Source organism: Euphorbia lathyris, chromosome 9, assembly GCF_963576675.1.
Source record: "Euphorbia lathyris chromosome 9, ddEupLath1.1, whole genome shotgun sequence".
Lineage (NCBI taxonomy): Eukaryota > Viridiplantae > Streptophyta > Magnoliopsida > Malpighiales > Euphorbiaceae > Euphorbia > Euphorbia lathyris.
In genome coordinates, this window is record NC_088918.1 from 75801736 (window position 1) to 75820876 (window position 19141).

Below are 19141 nucleotides of genomic sequence, written 5' to 3' on the forward strand. Positions count from 1 at the left end.
GTTATGTTGGCAGGATATGTGGATGCAGATTTGGCATCTAGTGACCTTGACAAGAGAAGAAGTACAACCGGATATGTTTTCACATTGGGTGGTACTGCTGTCTCTTGGGCTTCAAAGCTACAGAAGGTGGTGGCTTTGTCTACTGCAGAAGTTGAGTATGTTGCAGTGACTGAGGCTAGTAAGGAGATGGTATGGTTGCAGAATTTCTTGCGTGAGTTGGGAAAGGAGCAGAAGGATCCTATTCTGTACAGCGACAGTCAGAGTGCCATTCATTTGGCAAATAATCCCACCTTTCACTCAAGAACAAAGCACATAGAGTTGAAGTATCACTACATACGGCATCTCTTGGACAGGAAGATATTGCAGTTGATGAAGATTGCAGGCACAGAGAATCCTGCAGACATGTTGACTAAGGTTGTAACCTTAGAGAAGCTGAAGCTATGTATGGCTTCAGCTGGCCTTGGTAATTAAGTTAAAGGCATGACACTACCATCAGATGAAGGATTTAGTCTCCAGGTGGGAGATTGTTGGGCTTATGGAGACTAAAATATATAGGCCCAACTGAAGCGACTAGGGTTTCAGACGGTTAGGGTTTCAGGAGTATAAATGTAACATCTTTCTCTGTAATCCGCATCTCATTCATTATAGTGAAATATCCTGGCTTGGTAGTGCCCCCAGATGTAGTCATTCTAATCGAGTGGCGAACTGGGTTAACAATTCTTGTGTGTTTGCTTATTTTTCATTTATCGTAATTTCAATTATTCCTAACAGAAAAGAGGGCTAATCTTTGATTTTGCAATTGTTGAGTAGTAGTGATTCAATGAATGAAAGCGATGTTGCTATTAGGCTCAAATGGGATTTGCATTTATAATAAAAAAAATTGCTACTCTGAAACTTATATTACTATTTTGTTCTAAATTAAACTAACTGATTGTCTAAAAAAACATTAAAAATTAAACTAAGTGATAAGTCATCAAGACCTAGCTCTAAACAAAATTAACCAAATTTCATAAACAATTAAAAACTAATAGTTACTACTCTTCTTAAGTTCATCAATAAATAAGAGCACTAAGATCAGAATAAGAAGATCCACCTTCTTCACAAGCAGCCTTAGCCATTTCACCAAATTCCCGCACTTTCTTCCTCATCTCTTCAGCTTCTTCACCTTCCATAATCCTATTCACAGCATTCTTCAATGTTTCACTCTTGATATTAGTTCCTCCAATTTGTGTCCATTCTTCAACACAAACAGATACACCAATCTTTAGAACTTGAGTCAACAACCTCTCATTGTAAAATTGTTCAGCACCAATAGGCCAAGTAACCATTGGTAATCCAACAGCTATTGCTTCCAATGTCGAATTCCATCCGCAATGACTCACAAATCCTCCGACAGCTTCATGTTCAAGTATCACAACTTGCGGTGCCCATCCTCTGATTATCAGTCCTTTCCCTTTTGTTCTCTCTTCAAATCCTTCAGGCAACCAATCTTCTTCTTCTCCAGTTCGTCTTATCACCGACCAGATAAAGTCGTTCCCGGATGATTCGAGTCCGATTGCAATCTCCTTCAGCTGAGCTGCACTGAACTCAGTTATGCTACCAAAGGATATGTAGACAACAGAATTTGGTTTCTTCGAGTTGAGCCATTTCAAGCATTCATGTTCGTCCTTTGATGCTTCGATTCCTCGCCTCGATTTCTCTTCAACACCTCTGTTGCAGAGTGAAACCGGACCGATAATCCAAGCTCTCCTTCCTAAAATGTTTCTGTAATGATCAGCATAAGCAGGTTCAAGCTCGTAGAAACTATTGACGGTTACTCCGAAACTCGTCATCTCTGCTTTTCTCCCTCCCTGAAACAGTTTCACTGTCTCGCTTGGAAAAGGATAAGCCGGCAATTGCTTCCCGGTTATCGTTATTTCATCGGGGAGATCAGGGATGATAAACGGCGTCGGATCGGAGGTAACATTGGGATGCTTCCAGTAAATGTTCTGCTCAACGGAAAACCGAGCGCACATAGCCAAGAGACCATTTCCATGGAAAACAACCCTTGGAATCCCGAATTTGGAAGCGGAATCAGTAGCCCAAGGAAAAAAACTGATCGGCGACGACAAGATCTGGACGGAGTTGTTCCAGAAGGTTCTCCAGAGGATGTTGAAGCAAGGTTGTAGCGAAGGAAAATCTGTCGAAAACCTCTCAGCCTAAGTTTCTGGAAAGGATGAAATCAGCCTTCCGGTAATCCGGCCTCGGCAGTCGGAAAATCAAGCAATTGAATATTGATTTCGGTCTCCCATTTGGATAGTTTGATTTGGCGGGAAACAAGAGGCTCCTTGAGAGGAGTGGTAACAATGGTGGTTTTGAGGTTTCTGGAAGCAAAAAGCTTGGCAATATCCAACATTGGAATGGTGTGGCCATGAGCCATGTACGGGAACAAGAGAACATGGAGTTTAGGAGCGGATTGAGTAGGCATGATTGAATCTGGAATCTGAAATCTGAATAAAAGAAAGATGGAATCTGAATGAAGAAAGCTGAAGCAATCAAAGATTTATAGAGGATAATTATTTCGTATGCATCAAGAAAATTACAGCCTTTTCTCGCCGCGCAGGCACTTCATCCGTACATCTTTGGCGTTATCAGGTACACATGAAAATTACAACTTTCTAATGATAATTTACAACTTTCTAAAACATCCTACACCAATTTTACTCTTAACGTCTAAAATTTTATCTCTAATGTTGAAAATCAAGACCAATTTTATCCTTAACGTCTAAAATTGTGCAATTTTACTTCTAATATTGATAAATTAGATCAATTTTAGAAATAATTCTTCAAACTGTTTTCTCAAATTGAATCTTGTCATCTACACTTCCTACGTGTGTCATTTTATCAGTAACAAATCACAAACATATGTTGGAATGTGAAAAAAAAAGGGAAAAGTATAAAAATAAACATTGTGGTTACACTCATTTTTGAACAACACCCATGTGGTTTAAAAGTTTGCAAATTGGTGTCATGTACTTCATTCCGTTAGCAAACACATACAAATTGACTAACGGTGTTAAAAGTCAAACGGAAAAGAGTTAATTTGATCCTTATATTTATTTATTTTTATAAATCGACCTCTTTATTATCTAATTATCACAAACAAACCCCAAAATAAAAAATAAAAATCAAATATACCATCTTCTCCAACTCTTTTTAATTTCTTATTTTTTTTCTTTTTTCTCACTCCTCTCTCTTAATTTCTCTCTAAAATAAAGCTATCATCATTAACACTTTCAAAACTTAGTACAAAAAGCAATTGAGAAGATGATGGTGGGTAGAACATGTGTAGTAGTTGCTCACCGATTATCAACCATACAAAAGGCAGAAACCATAGCTGTTATAAAGAATGGAAAGGTTGTAGAAAAAGGATCAGATGGAAAAAATGGTTCCTACTACTCCCTTATTAAGCTACAAGGTGGTCATTCCCTTTGAAATTGTAATACTGGTTCTTATTAAGCTACAGATATAGGTCTAGGCGGTCGTCGTCCGGCGGCCGGTAGCTCTACTAAGCGAAGAACCGCTCGCTGCCTTTTCTTCTCTTCGCGAATAAGATGTGCAGGTAGCCTAGGAGAAGAGAAGCAAGCTACCTTCGCCTACCTCCCATCTATATCTATAGGCGGCAATGGTAAGAGCTGGTAAGCATGGTAACAGTATCGGCGGCCGGGAGTCGGCGCTCCGCGTTCTATCTAGGTTCCGCTCTTACGTACGCCCCACCTCACATAGAAGAGGGGGAAGCCCTTCAATAGAAAAACAAACCCGTGTGAGTGGGAGGGGATTGAATCATTCATTCATCGAAAACGTCTTCTTCCGTGATCCATTTCATGTCCACTCTAATTAGTTATCAAAAAGCCTACTTTACAAAGGGAACCGTTGTTTCCCGGGAACCTTGCAACCTTGCGGTTCCCGGTAACCGGCCGTCTATATGTAGACTGCAGTAATATAAATTAGATCAAACCAGCAATTTCTAAAATCGGCGTACAAAAAACCCACGAATCGAATCAGGGAAACAGAAAATAGTGGCGTACCTGTTTTATATGCAGACTCCATTAATACCATTGGCGCAGAACTAAATTTGCAGAAGGAAGAAGCCATTGTAGGAGAGGTGAAGAGTAATTTTGCGGAAATTGAAAAAAACAACTGATTCCATCAACGCATAGCTAAATTCTGAAGCAGTAGAGCTGGAGAGTAAGGGTTTATTGAAAAGTGAATTAAAAAAAAATTAGGACCATTTCATGCGTGTCATCCTTGCACGGGCGATGCTAATCTTCTCTAATCATTCCAATTTTATCGGATGTCCCCGAAGGGACGAAAGATACTTGTTATTTTCCGCTTCTTAAAGACTTGTAGAAGAGAGAAATTAAGATAGAGAAGAGAGAAAACAAAAAAAAAAAAAATTAAAAAGAGTTGGGGAAGATAGTACATTTGATTTTTATTTTTATTTTGGGGTTTGTTTGTGATAATTAAATAATAAGGATGTCAATTTATAAAAATAAATAAATATAAGGATCAAATTAACTCTTTTCCCTTTGACTTTTAACACCGTTAGTCAATTTTGTATGTATTTGCTAACGGAATGAAGTACATGACACCAATTTGCAAATTTTTAAATCACACGAGTGTTGTTCGAAAATGAGTGTAACCACAATGTTTATTTTTGTACTTTTCCCAAAAAAAAATCTTTTGTACGAATTGGATAAAAAAAATTCAAAAAATTCACCGAATTTATAAATATTAATATCTAATTCTATTATTAAATTATAAAAAACATGAAATCTTTTTTTGGAACAAATTGATATGCAATTGATGCAGAATAATGAACAAAAATATTTGTATTTTTATAATAGGGGTAAAATCGATCCAAATTATCAACGTTAGAGGTAAAATTACTCTTGCTACCAACGTTAAGGGTAAAATTGCACCATTTTAGACGTTAGGGATAAAATTACTCCTGACCCAAAATGTTAAGGGTATTTTTGCACCTTAACCCTATTAATAATATTAATTTGATAAATTACACTTGTAGTATCTGAACTTTGAGATAATTGAAAATTATAATATACTTGCAGACCACTCCTCGTAGAGAAATTTTATTTTTTCAATTTATTCTATATTATTCATTTGGAAAATTACGACCTTTTTTTCTTTCTGAAATATGCTTTTGCACATAAAGTACCGAATTCACCCCATACTAATAATTTGGTAATTCTTTAAAAAAAAAAAAATTGGTAATGAGTAATTACACATATATGATACCTGAATTTTAATCTATTTTACAATTTACTACCTAAATTTCACTTTTATATATAAAAATATCCCAACTTAGAATATCTAAATTATAGAACTTAACCTATTTATTACAGAGCCCACCTTTTATTTTTCTAATTTACCTTCTATTATTTTCCATTTTAGTACCTCTCTAATTCTCTTTCTCCTTTCACTAATCCTTATTTCATGTTCATCCACCACCTATCGTGCTTATTTTGCAGCTTCAAGACTTCAAACTTCGTTATTCAATCAGAATATGATATGTCTCTCATCAGGGATAGTGTCCAGACGTGCCACGACACACTCAACCAGAATATAATACGTGGTCTCCTCTACCCGCACACAGAACGGAAAGTTACTACCGACATCCACATGCCTTCGTCTCAAAGCAATTAATAATTTATAATATTTTAAGGAACTTTAATTCTTTATTTTTTTTAGAAAGTGAATGTTTAGAGAAAAAAAGCTCAAAAAATTGTGATTTTGGAAAATAAAAACTTAGTTTCTTTGTAAATGTTGTTAAATCTGTAATTTTATAGAAGTATTTTATAAAATAAAATTTTAGTATATATTATAATTATAGTATTTTATAAATTTTTATTACGTGGACCTGTTAACATTTCTATTAATTATTAATATTAATATTTATATTATATTATTTTTATTCTTATTATTATTAAATTGTTTGTTAGTTATAAAGATGGTTATTATTATTATTATTATTATTATTATTATTATTATTATTATTATTAGTATTATTCATAAATTGGATCCATTTTAATTTAATTTAATTAGGGTTAAGGTGTAAAAATACCTCTAATATTTTGGACCAAGAGTAATTTTACCCTTAACGTCTAAAACGGTGCAATTTTACCCCTAATGTTGGAAGTCAAGAGCAAATTTACCCCTAATGTTGATAAATTGGGTCAATTTCAGACACTATTATAAAATACATATATATATTTGTTCATTATTCTGCACCAATTGCATAATAATTTATTCTAAAAAAAAAAGATTTCATGTTTTTTATAATTTAATAATAGAATTCGAGATTAATATTTATAAATTCGGTGGATTTTTTGAATGTTTTTGGTCTAATTCGTACAAAAAGACAATATATTTTTTTCACATCCCAATGAATGTTTGTGATTTGTTACTGATAAAATGACACACGTATGAAGTGTAGATAACAAGATTCATGACCGAGAAGACAGTTTGATGAATTATTTCTCAAATTGACCCAAATTATTAACGTTAGGAGTAAAATTGCTCTTGGCTTCCAATGTTAGGGGTCAAAATTGCACCATTTTAGACATTAGGGGTAAAATTGCTCATGGTCCAAAACGTTAAGGGTATTTTTGCATCTTAACCCACTTAATTATTATCATTATCATTATCATTATTATTATCATCATTATTATTATTATTATTATTATTATTATTATAACAAAAATGAGAAGGGACAGATGGATGAAAAAGAATAGGTTTGGGCAGAACAAAGCCCCTCTTCTTTCTCAGTCTACACAACATTTGAGTTCTTTCCTTTTTAATTTAATTTTATTCATAACTCCTTGTTCAGGTCATCTTTTAGAATGAAAATTATACCATTAAATTTTTTGTTTCATGAAGAACATTTTAAGACCACTATTAATATTTTTCTGAGTAAAAAGTATGGTGATCGGAGCGGGTATCCTCACCATGAAAGTGTTAGATCTCGACTTTTTAGGCGATTTTAATTGTGAAATGGGTGTACTCTTGGACTCTCTTGAACGTTGGCTATCTCGTGGTAGTCTCAGTTCGCGATTCGGGTATCTCTCACGAACTTCCAGCGGCCGACCACCGCGCTCCAGTGAAACTCCGGGGAGCCAGCAACGGGTCAATTAGAACCCGAATAAATTAATTAGCATTTTGGGACGAGAGGTAAACTTAATTGCTTTTGTTTATATATATTTATCTATTTATGTGATTGGCTATTGATATATTGTCATAGAATAATAAAATAAATCTTTAGTATTTGGTTATCATTTGATTTGTGTTTATTTATACATATAGTGATTTGAGGAGTGAAGTTTTAAATATTCTCTGTATAGTTGAATTTATTAATATAAGGTTTTGTTTCTATTAAAATCGAGTTGCTCATGTATTTATCTATCAAGATAATTAGTTATGAAATTATACCATGGTAGAAAGGGGAACGTATATGAGTTCAGAATAAATTATGAAATTGTGTTGGATTATGTTTGAGTTAGAACAAAACATAAATAACTAGTTTAAGTGGATATGTACAATGGTCTGGAGGTTTGTTGATAATGTGATCGCATACACCTGTCTTGAAAGAGGAGACGATAGGGTTTTATTAAATTTTGGATTGGGCTTGGTACTGTGTCTTGCAAGATTAGACGACAACCGTATCGTATAAAAGTACTTATATTATGAAGTCTCAAGGTTGTATGTCTTGCAAGAGTAGATGATAACGCAAACCTATTTTGATGTTAAACACCATAAGACCATTAGATATATTCACTTAGGTTTAGCTAGGGCCCTTAAAATAAATATAATAACTTTAGGGTATTATATGTAATAAAGAGTTCGGTTAATACTTGTGGTTATAAATCCCATGGATTCGATACCCGGTCTTAACCGTATTATTACTTGATACGACGGGGTACACTTGCCCGACGTAGTAGTGTCTAGTAGAGTTGAAGCACTTAGAAAGATCATAATCATAATTATAGCACACTCGTCATAATATTAACTCTACCTAGATCCTTGCTCATCAATGCTTAATCACGTTTTTTGTTAAATTTTCTTATTTCACGTTTTCAAGCACTCGAGTCGTTCCAACGGCGATTCGAGTAAAAAGTATGTGAATCAACAGGGTTTTGAAACATGCCTAAATCGTTCCAACAACGATTAAGGCACGAACCATGTAAATAAACTTGCTTTTGGGGAGAGAAAATAGTCTAGACTTGATGTATATAGCTTAGGAGGATATTCTCATGTTGTAATTTATCGATTCTTCTATCTATCTCCCTCATTCTTCTACATATTCTAATTCATGTAAATGGGTGATTCTTTATCAAAATGGATTTCAATAATATATGCTCAAAACGGCTTTCAAAACGAGAAAGAAAAGGTTTCAAATGAATTTTAAACTTAAAGAAATATGCGATTACTCTGTTAGCACCTAAGATGCTAAGTAGGAGGTCGGTGGTTCAGAATCGGACGATGTCGGGGTGCGTAATAGCCTTTCCCCGGAAAGGAGCTAGCCTTATCGGCTCGTACCCAATATCTCGAACCCTCACCGGTCTCCCGCAAGGGATTGGTGTTCATTTCCCATTCGTGGGTGGCAACTCTTCCATACTCCAAGCTCCGATCCTGCCGAGTAGTTTGATTCCTCGATTGGTTGCTTTCGGCGCCAATTACAGCATCTGTCGTTAACAGTGTCTACCCCTCGGGTCTTCCGGGCGAGGCCTGGCACCTACAACGTGTTTAGCTGCATATTAAAATTTTGTTTAACAATTCTTGTAATCACCATTACATACAAAAAATGTTTGAATTTCCTCTTCCGTATTAGACTTTTTTTGGTTATCGCATCAGTAATGAAATTCTTATTCATAAAACAAAACAAAAAGTGTTTGAATTCTCATTACATCCAAAACATGTAATCCTAATTTCTACATTTAAAGTTCAATTTAACCTCTCATTTGTCAAATTTCATCTCTAATCCTTCTAAAAAACACAAAAAATTGAAAAACGTAAAAAATTGAAACGAAAAAAAATGAATTTTTTTTTGTAAAAATGAGAAAATAGAAAAAACGGTGAAACAGTGGGAATGAAAAATGAAAAATGAGAAAAAATATAAAGAACTATAAAGTCGCTAAAAACTATATATTCACGTTTTTCATCATTTTCATTGATTTTAATAATGTAAATAAATTTTTATGATTACGGGATGTTTGGTAGCTCATTTTCATGCTCATGTTTGCTTTTTCACTTTAAAAGTGAGAGTTTTAGATGTTTGGTTAGTGACCCACTATTTGACTTTTTAACCCTGAAAATTAGCATTTTACAAAAGCAGAGAATCTCTGCTTTTTTGAAAAGCAACATTTTCCAACAACAAATGTTATTACTTACACTTCTTTAATTCATGGTTTATGCTATTCGGGTAAGTGGGGAAAAGCTTTTGCATTGTTCATTGAAATGTCGACTCAGAACATAGCACCAGATTTAGTTACCTTCAATATGCTTGTTGATGAATTATGTAAAGAATGAATGGTGGATAAGGCTAGATGTGTGGTCGGAACAATGATTTGGAGTGGTATAGAGCTCACTGTCATCACTTACACTTCGTTGATAAATGGATTTGGTTTGGATAGACGGATGTCTCAAGCTAGGAAAGTGTTTACTGTGATGACAAACAGTGATTGTAATCCTAATGTTCATACTTATAACATATTGATTCATTGGTGCTGTAAATGGAAAATGATTGATGTGAAGGAAAATAGGCTAACGTTTGGCAGCGAAAATATAAAATTTTTAACCTTTTTCCATTAAACCAAGATCCGTTAATCGTTATTTCATATAAAGAGGGATAGAAGGAAATACCTTTTGATGAACTATCTACCATTGCAAGCGAAGTGCCATCAACTCTTACTCCGAGTTCACGAGCACAAAACAAAACACAAGATCAAATCAAGTTAGAACTCAACCGTATAAAAGCAATCAAGAATAGATTGCCTTTAATTAAACAACACAAGATCAAGGAATAAGAGAAAGAGATGAAAATCAATTGAACGGAAGGAAGCGGTGGATGATCTCGTCCTCAACAAGGGGTGTCGAAATTCTCTCTCCGGGAATACTAGGGCTAGCCGAAATTTTCTAATATGAGGGGTATATGTTAAGCCCAAAATATACCTAAAATATCATATATAAAATACGTTAAATTTACATTGAAATCGTGCTAATTATATTCATCTAGAGTACTTTTACGTCTTTATATACTTCTTTGATGCAAGGTACTTAATTATTTGGTTAAATCCAAATAGGAGCTAAAACGAGGGAAAAACCTAAGTTACGTGCCAAAAATACGTATTAATCAGAAGACCGACTCAAGGAGATGAGAAGCAGCCGAGAGACGGGGGAGAACACCCATGTCACGACTGAGATTCTCAAAATCTCAGTCGTGACACGCCAATGATAGTCACCAATCGAAGTTTTTCAACCTTCTTAATCGCCCCCTGTCGCGACTGAGATTCTCAAAATCTCAGTTGAGACAACGAAGAATTTTGCACCGCTTTCACATGTCAGAAATCTAAAAAACGCGTATGTTCGTTTGGATAAAAGTGACCGTTCACCAGCGGACACGACCCTTCAATTACAACCATTCACCAACTATAAATAAGTGATTCATTTCAGAATTCAAGAGTTGGAAAAATTGGAGAAATTATAGGTTTAGAGAGAGTTGTTATTATGTTCTGATTCAGAAAAGAGTTAGAAGTTTAGATTACATTTCTGTAAAAACAAACTTGATGTACACAAGTTGTTCTTAGATTAGTTATAAACACAGTAGTAATTAGTTTAGTTTCAAAGATTCTTCAAAGACAAGTTCTCATTCTGGTAGTGGACCTAGCGGTCTCTATTCCGAAGATTCAGCGAGAAGAATTAACGGCTAAAGCGAAAAAGGGTCTGACAAACCTACGGAGTTTGAGGGAAAGATTGACAACACGGATCTCAAAGTTTTCGTCAAAATGCTATCCACGTTTCTTCCTCTCTGTTAACTTGTGAAGATTCACAATTCATTAATAATACATTTATCTTATTCAATATATTCTTACTGTTGTTATTTTGATGTTATTCTGACAAAATGATTTTCAAAGTAATAAACTGGTGTTTTCATTAAAACGTTTTACACAATTATATTTACAAGGAAACTGTCTTGAACACTTGAAAAAATTAGTTTTTATGGATGATATGATCGTTGGCGCGGCTTATCGGATATAAAATACCAATTTGATTAAGGTAGAAATCTGCTCCGATCCAGAGAGATTTCTACGGTTCAAAGTGTTGAAACACCTTTCCACATGATTTTGATTTGACAAAATTATTTAAATTAACGATAAAAATATTCCAACACATTAAATTTAAATGCTATGATTTATTCACACTAATGTGTTTGTTCAATGTTGAGTTATTTGATTTATAAGACATTGAGATAAATGGCCCGAAAGCCCACAAGAGAAAGTCAAGCCCAAGTCAACATGTCAAAGCCTCACGGCCCAAGAAGATCAAAACGCAGGTCACACTGAGTAAAACACAAGCCTAGCATCCGGAAGGATCGAGAAACCTTCGACCAAAAGCTCCAAGATGAAGCTGCTGAGTTGTGCGACAATATAGTCAGGTCAGCAGCTGGCCAAGGATAAACTTGGAAACAAAGTATTTCTACTTTGGGTAAAGCTCAGAAGATGCAGAAAGTTGTCTAGAAGACTTTACTATAAATGTGGAGACGTTCTGTTTTGTCTGACGAAAAGCTGCTGAGCACTGCCGAAGACAGAAGATACAAGAATGTGATTGGCCGAGGACGCTGAGCACGTACTGAGTGAAAGCGACAGGAAGCCGTTTCCCTCCAACGGTTATTTCGAAATTCGAAATCACCGGTGCTTCAAGTGTCACTATAAATAGGCCTCACAAATGCTTCATTCGACGCAGATCTTCAATCAAGTCAAAACGCTGACCAAATTGATATTCGAAGTTCTGTGAGAAAAGCAAAGCAAATCTTACACCAATTCCAATTCTGTGTAAAAGTCTAGAGTGATCTAAATCATCTAAGGTGTCTTAGCAATTGTTGTTTAGGACAAAAACACTTATCATTTCTAGAAGTATAGAAAGGAGAAGCTGAGTACTCGGTTATAGTACTCAGCGGTAGAAATAGGAGTGAGTAGAGGTATAGAGGAAGGTACTCTTATATACTCAGCTTTCTATTGTAAAAGGTTTGTGCTCTACCTTTAAAGAGCTCAGTAGAGGATTCAAAAAGCTCGGAAGTATCTCCGAGGACTAGACGTAGGCGAAGAGGCCGATCCAGGATACGTCTGCTGAGTAATATCTTTCTAACCCTTATCTCCCTTAATTATTACTTGCTATAACACTGCCTAGTTAAACGCTAAAACGAACACAAGCTGAGTTGAGTGAACTGAGAAGCTGATTTCAGGAATAGACTCAAAGTGCTATCTCCTGACTCAAGGATAGATTCAGTCTTAGTCACCTGTTGACTAAGTCAGTATCTAAAACTTGCTCAGTTTTACAAGTGCAAAGAGACTTCGAGAAAGTCTAAGTTCAAAATTAACAGTCAGCCACACGTGAAAATTTTAAATAGTTCCTAACCCCCCCCCTTGGAACTAATATTGTCACGTTATACGGGACCAACAAGTGGTATCAGAGCTTAACATCTCACTAAACAAGATATAACTATCTTGAGCTGATCCCCACAATGGCTGAGAACAGCACTCGTTTCCTCCCAGGAAATCAGACAACTCAGATTCTTCCTGAGGGACTGTCCACTACTAGGCCTCCTCTATTCTTCGGGTCTAACTATACCATTTGGAAGAACAGAATGAAAAACTTCATTCAGGCAATAAATATGAGTGCATAGATTTCCATAGTCCAAGGCCCGTTTGTTCCTATTGAAACTATTGACGGACAAACATCTGTCAAAGCTGAGTCTAAGTGGTCAGAGGATGACCTTAAGAAACTGCAAAATCATGCCGCTGCTATAAACATGCTCCACTGTGCGTTAGATGTTGCAGAGTACAACAAAATTTCAGGTTGTGAGTCAGCACATGAGATCTGGAAGAAACTGGAGGTCACCTATGAGGGAACCAGCAAAGTTAAGGAGTCCAAGGTGAACCAGCACATGAGGCTATACGAGCTGTTTGAAATGAATGATGGTGAAGGAATCTCTGAAATGAACTCAAGATTCACCAACATAATCAACGAGCTCAAAAGACTTGGCAAGATCTTTACTGAGGAGGAGCAAGTCAAGAAGATACTGAGGAGTCTTCCCAAAAGTTGGCAAGCCAAGAAAACTGCTGTTGAGGAAGCTCAAGACTTGACCACCTACAAGTATGATGAACTCATTGGATCTCTGCTGACCCATGAGATCTCAATGAAGAACTTTGAGGTGAAGGAGAAGTCTGAGGACAAGAAGCAAAAGTCTCTTGTTATGAAAGCTGACTCCACTTATGGGAGCTCAACAGACGATGAAGAAATGGCTATGTTCACTAGAAAAATGAAAAGGTTGTTCAGAAAAAATGATAAATATTCCAAGAAGCCTTACAATAAGTTTGATAAGTACAAAGCTGAGTCCAGCGATAGCAAGTACAAAAAGGACATTTCAAAGCCCATCACATGCTTTGAATGCCATCAGACTGGCCATATCAAATCAAATTGTCCTACCTTGAAGAAGGAAAGGAAGAACAGCAAGAAGGCAATGGTGGCCACCTGGAGTGACAGTGATGAGTCATCATCTTCAGAAGCTGATGCCACTGAGTCAGCAAATATTTGCTTCATGGATGATGAGCTTGCTGAGCCTTGTGTTTCTGAGCATGCTGACCTCTCCATTGCATCTGACAATGAGGAACACTCAACTGAGGTAACGTCACTACACCTGCCCAGGAATGAACTGATAAATGCCCTGAGTGACCTCTACACACTTATCAAAAAGTGTAACAAGAAGGTTAGAGCACTCAGCAGGCGATGTGATGAGATTGAAGAAGTCAAACTCAGTGACCTTCGATATCTCCTCCAAGACAACTCAACTTTGCATGACAACATGAAAATTATGCACAAGTATGTCTCTGAGGTCCAATCAGATTCTAAGAAACTGAGAAAGGACATCACATCTATTCAGAACCAATTCAAGGTTCCGAATAAAAGAAATATTCCTCTGAACACTCAGTACCGAAGTACTAGTCAGTAGAGATGGAATCCTCAGCGGAATGTCCAGTGTGACTTCTGTGGGAAGAAAGGGCACACCACAAAGGTGTGCTGGCATGCTCAGCATTGGGGTGCTGACTAGCCAATGAGATATCCCCAACAGAAGGTCAGCTGTGACTTCTGCGGGGAAAATGGGCACACTATCAAAGTGTGTCGTCATAAGATTAAACATGATGTTTTACCTGCTGAGCCTAACAAACAAGGAACCAAAAAAGATTTGGGTACCTAAAGATAACTAGTTATATTGCAGGTAAGCCTGAGGTGTGCTGAGAAGTCAAAGATATGGTACATTAACAGTGCATGCTCGAGGCATATGACTGGGATCAAACTCAGTTCATCACACTTGTGCGTAAACGAGGTGGAAACGTAAGTTTCGGAGACAACAAAAAGGGTAAGATAGTAGGGCCAGGAACCGTTGGTGGTAATCCTACTATTGAGTCAGTCTCCCTAGTCAGTGGACTTAAATATAACTTACTGGGTGTAGCTCAGCTGTGTGATAACGGCAGAAAAGTTATATTTGATGACACTGGATGTAAAATACTCGAGGGAAAAACAAATGAATTAATTTTAACTGCCCCTCGTATTGATAATGTCTTCATGCTGAACCTAGAAAAGAAATTTTCAAAAAATATATGCTTAGTATCAAAGGAAGAAAATTCCTAACTATGGCATAAGAGACTTGGTCATGTAAGCATGGACCTCCTGGCCAAATTAGCAAGAAAGCAATTGGTTGAGGGACTTCCAGAACTTAAGTTCGAAAAGGATCAATTATGCAATGCTTGTCAGCAATGAAAACAAACCAAAAAATCTTTTCACAGTAAAAACATCATCTCAACTAAGCGTCCACTTGAGTTGCTACACTTGGATCTCTTCGGACCAGTCCAGCCGCTGAGCTTGGGTGGTAGGAGATTTTCCTTAGTCATTGTAGATGACTTCTCACGGTACACTTGGATCATCTTACCGAGTAGCAAGGATGAAACCTTTGAGACGTTTTCAACATTAGTAAGAAAACTTGAAAATGATAAATACCTAAAGTTAGCTCACATCCGAAGTGATAATGGTGGAGAATTCAAAAATCAACAGTTTGTTGAATTCTGTGAAGCCAGCAGGCATTGACCATAACTTTTCTGCTCCTAGAACGCCTCAACAGAATGGGGTAGTTGAGAGGAAAAACAGAACCTTGGCTGAAATAGCCAGGACGATGCTGAGTGAGAATAGGCTTCCAAAGTAATTTTGGGGTGAAGCTGTCAACACAGCCTGTTATATACTCAATAGGGCTCTAGTCAGACCCATATTGAAGAAAACCCCCTACGAACTTTGGAAAGGACAAAAACCCAACATTGGATACTTTCGTGCCTTCGGTTGCAAATGTTTCATTTTAAATACTAAAGACAACCTTGCTAAGTTTGATTCTAAAACTGATGAAGCTATCTTTTTAGGCTACTCAACAAACAACAAAGCATATAGAGTTCTCAATAAACGAACTCAGGTCCTAGAAGAATCATTACACATTGAGTTCGATAAAACTAACCCTGCAGGGAGGTCATTCAACCGACTGAGGATGATCCATACAGTACACATTGAGTTCGATGAAACTAACCCTACAGGGAAGGTCAGTCAACCGACTGAGGATGATCCATACTTAGCAGAAGCTGACCAAAGTGGAGCCGCTGAGTTACCACTTCAAGGGCTGACCAAAGGTAAAAACAACACTCAAATTGTTTTCACTGACCAATCCATACCTGCAAAGATTGTTGAAACACAACCAGCTCAAGACATCACACTACCGAAAGAAATCAGAATCCCAAGAGGACACTCGGAAAGTGCCATTCTCGATGCTGCTGAGAACACACCGATGACAAGAAATCAACTCAGGAGATACCTCAGCAACGTAGCATTCGTCTCAATTCTGGAACCAAAGAATTTCCCAGAAGCTGAGAACGACGAATACTGGATGGGTGCAATGCAAGAAGAGCTTGATCAGTTCAAAAGAAATGAAGTTTGGGACTTGGTGCCAAATCTAAAAAGTCAGAAGACCATAAGAACAAGATGGGTCTTCCGCAACAAGCTAAATGAACAAGGGAATGTGGTCAGAAATAAAGCAAGACTTGTAGCTCAGGGCTACAGTTCAGTAGGAAGGTATTGACTACGGTGAGAGCTTCGCCCCAGTGGCAAGGCTTGAAGCAATTAGAATATTGTGTGCATACGCTAGTTTTATGAATTTTAAATTGTTTCAAAGGGATGTCAAGAGTGCATTTCTTAATGGAGTTATAAATGAGGAAGTCTATGTTAATCAGCCTCCAGGGTTTGAGGATCCAAAATTCCCAAACCACGTTTATAAGCTCAAAAAGGCTCTGTACGGTCTCAAACAAGCACCGCGTGCTTGGTATGGGAGGCTGACCAGTTTCCTGCTGACTAGAAATTATGTCAGAGGCAAATCTGATACAACCTTATTCATTAAGAGAAAGGATAAAGACACCCTACTGGCTCAAATATATGTTGATGACATCATTTTCGGTGCTACTAACGAATCTATGTGCAAAGAGTTTAGTAAGCAGATGCAAACAGAGTTTGAAATGTCAATGATGGGAGAACTCAACTTCTTCCTCGGACTTCAAATCAAACAAGGAAAGAACGACATCTTCATCAGTCAGTCAAAGTATGCTAAGGAGATATTGAAGAAATATGAACTAGAAAACGGTAAGCCAATATCCACCCCAATGGGTACTGATACTGTCCTATGCGCTGATGAAAGTGGTAAGTCAGTAGATAGCAGATTATATCAAGGTATGATTGGCTCTCTACTTTACTTAACAGTGAGTAGACCGGACATTCAGTTCTCAGCATGGTTGTCAAAACCGGACCGGTCAAAGAACCGGAAAAGACAAAGGGTTAAGGGTTTGAGGTTTAACCGGGGTTCAACCGAGGTTTAACCGGTATTCAAAAATCATATGAAAATTATAATTCTATTCCTATTTAATCGTATAACATAGTATAATATTAACTATATTCATCAAAACTATACTAATAATATTTATTTAATATCATAATAAATAAATATAAAAATTAAAAAATATACTTTAAAAATTAATAGTGATTATTTTTTATTAATAACTAAAATGTAAATATGTTTAATAGGATATGTATTTTATAATTCAACTTCAATCTTAATTTATTAGATTTTAAAATTTATTTGTATATATTTAAAATTTAATACTAATTAAACTTCTTCAAAAAAAAAAAAATAGTTAAAACTTTATTAATATTCTTTTCTAAAAAAAACTTTGTTAATATTGAGAAAATAAAATAATTTTTTAATGATATTTATCTAAATAAAAAAATAATACTAAATCATATTTTAATTATTTAACTTGTAACATTATTATTTATTCTTAAATAGTTAATTATAAACATAAAAAAAATTATAGTGTAATGGTAAGCATTAAAGTTTACATACTAAAAGTCCAAAGTTCGAATCCTACCTTTGTTAAAATTTGTATTTTTTTAAAGTAAACATGTCTAAAATCAAACCCGATCAAAACGTATAACCGGCACTGGGTCAACCGGTTTGTGGTTGAACCGGCCGGTTTGAACGGTTTTAAACGGTTTTCAAATATTTAATAACCGGACTACCTCCGGCTCGGAAATGTGACCGGTTCCGATGGAACCGGATTGAACCGGTCGGTCCGGTCCGGGTTTGACAACTATGGTTCTCGGATACACGCTGACTATGGACGAGATAAGCTGGAACGAAAAAGCACTTCAGGAGGATGTCATTTCCTTGGAAGCTGTCTTGTATCCTGGTTTAGTATAAAGCATGTCAGCATAAGGCATCACTTTATCAGAGACCAACTCACTCGTGAGCAATTCAACATACTTAGAGAAGCCATCGGTATGTGATAGGGGTATTTTACCCCTATCTTTTAGCGTGATTTATAGGTTGATTTTAGAAGAAATAAATAAGTTTAATTACAAAAATAGAGTGTTTTAATAAAATAACGGAATAAAAATAAATTCCATGCTTTCAGTTAATTTCCCTTATTTTTGAGTAATTTAGGAAATAAAAACGTCAAGCTAACTCGGCCCCGAGATTTGTATTTCAGGTACGAGCAAGGAGTGAAAATCCATTCAAATACGCGAGGCGCATCATCCCATACGCGGGGCGTGAAACATAAAGTCAGAAATGATTGCCCTATCCACAGACACCACGCGGAATCTAGTCAGCATACGCGAGGCGTATGCCAACTTACGCGAGGCGTATGACACATGTCAGAAATGATTGACCTAATCCTGAAAGTCAGACTGCATGGTCTCCCTGAGTCAACTATCTCTACGTAGGGCGTACTACCTTACACGCGGGGCGTGTAAGGAAATTCTTCAACATAAAAAGTTCAGAGACTCATTTACGTAGGGCGTGCCTCAAGCCACGCACGGCGTAAAAGGACCAAATCATGCAATAAAAATTCAGAGACTCAAACATGCAAGGCGCAGTCCATTCTACGCGAGGCGTGTTTGAGACAACAAGATCCGGAATTGGTCCACATGCAGGAGATTTCTGATGGAATGGGTATACACGCAGGGCGTGCACCACCATACGCGGGGCGTATTATGGGATTTCTGCACAAAATTATGTTCCTCCATGCCTGAGGATGATGGTTTTTCCACCGGTATATGTCCACATTCCGCGGGCCACATACTGCTGTTTAATGCCATTTCCTCCAAAAGTTCTCTTGCTTGGGCTGAAGTCTTCTTCATAAATAACCCTCCCGACATAGCATCTAATGAACCTCTAGTTGTAGGATTTAATCCATTGTAAAATGTTTGCATTAAAAGTGCATCGGGT

The 19141-nt window shown here is 36.6% G+C and overlaps 2 pseudogenes; both read right to left on the bottom strand.

The window, feature by feature from the left end:
- Positions 1 to 934: 934 nt before the first annotated feature.
- On the bottom strand, positions 935 to 2467 carry LOC136205913 (UDP-glucose flavonoid 3-O-glucosyltransferase 7-like; annotated as a pseudogene).
- Positions 2468 to 4256: 1789 nt separating this feature from the next.
- Positions 4257 to 4349, bottom strand: LOC136207556 (U6 spliceosomal RNA; annotated as a pseudogene).
- Positions 4350 to 19141: the final 14792 nt, after the last annotated feature.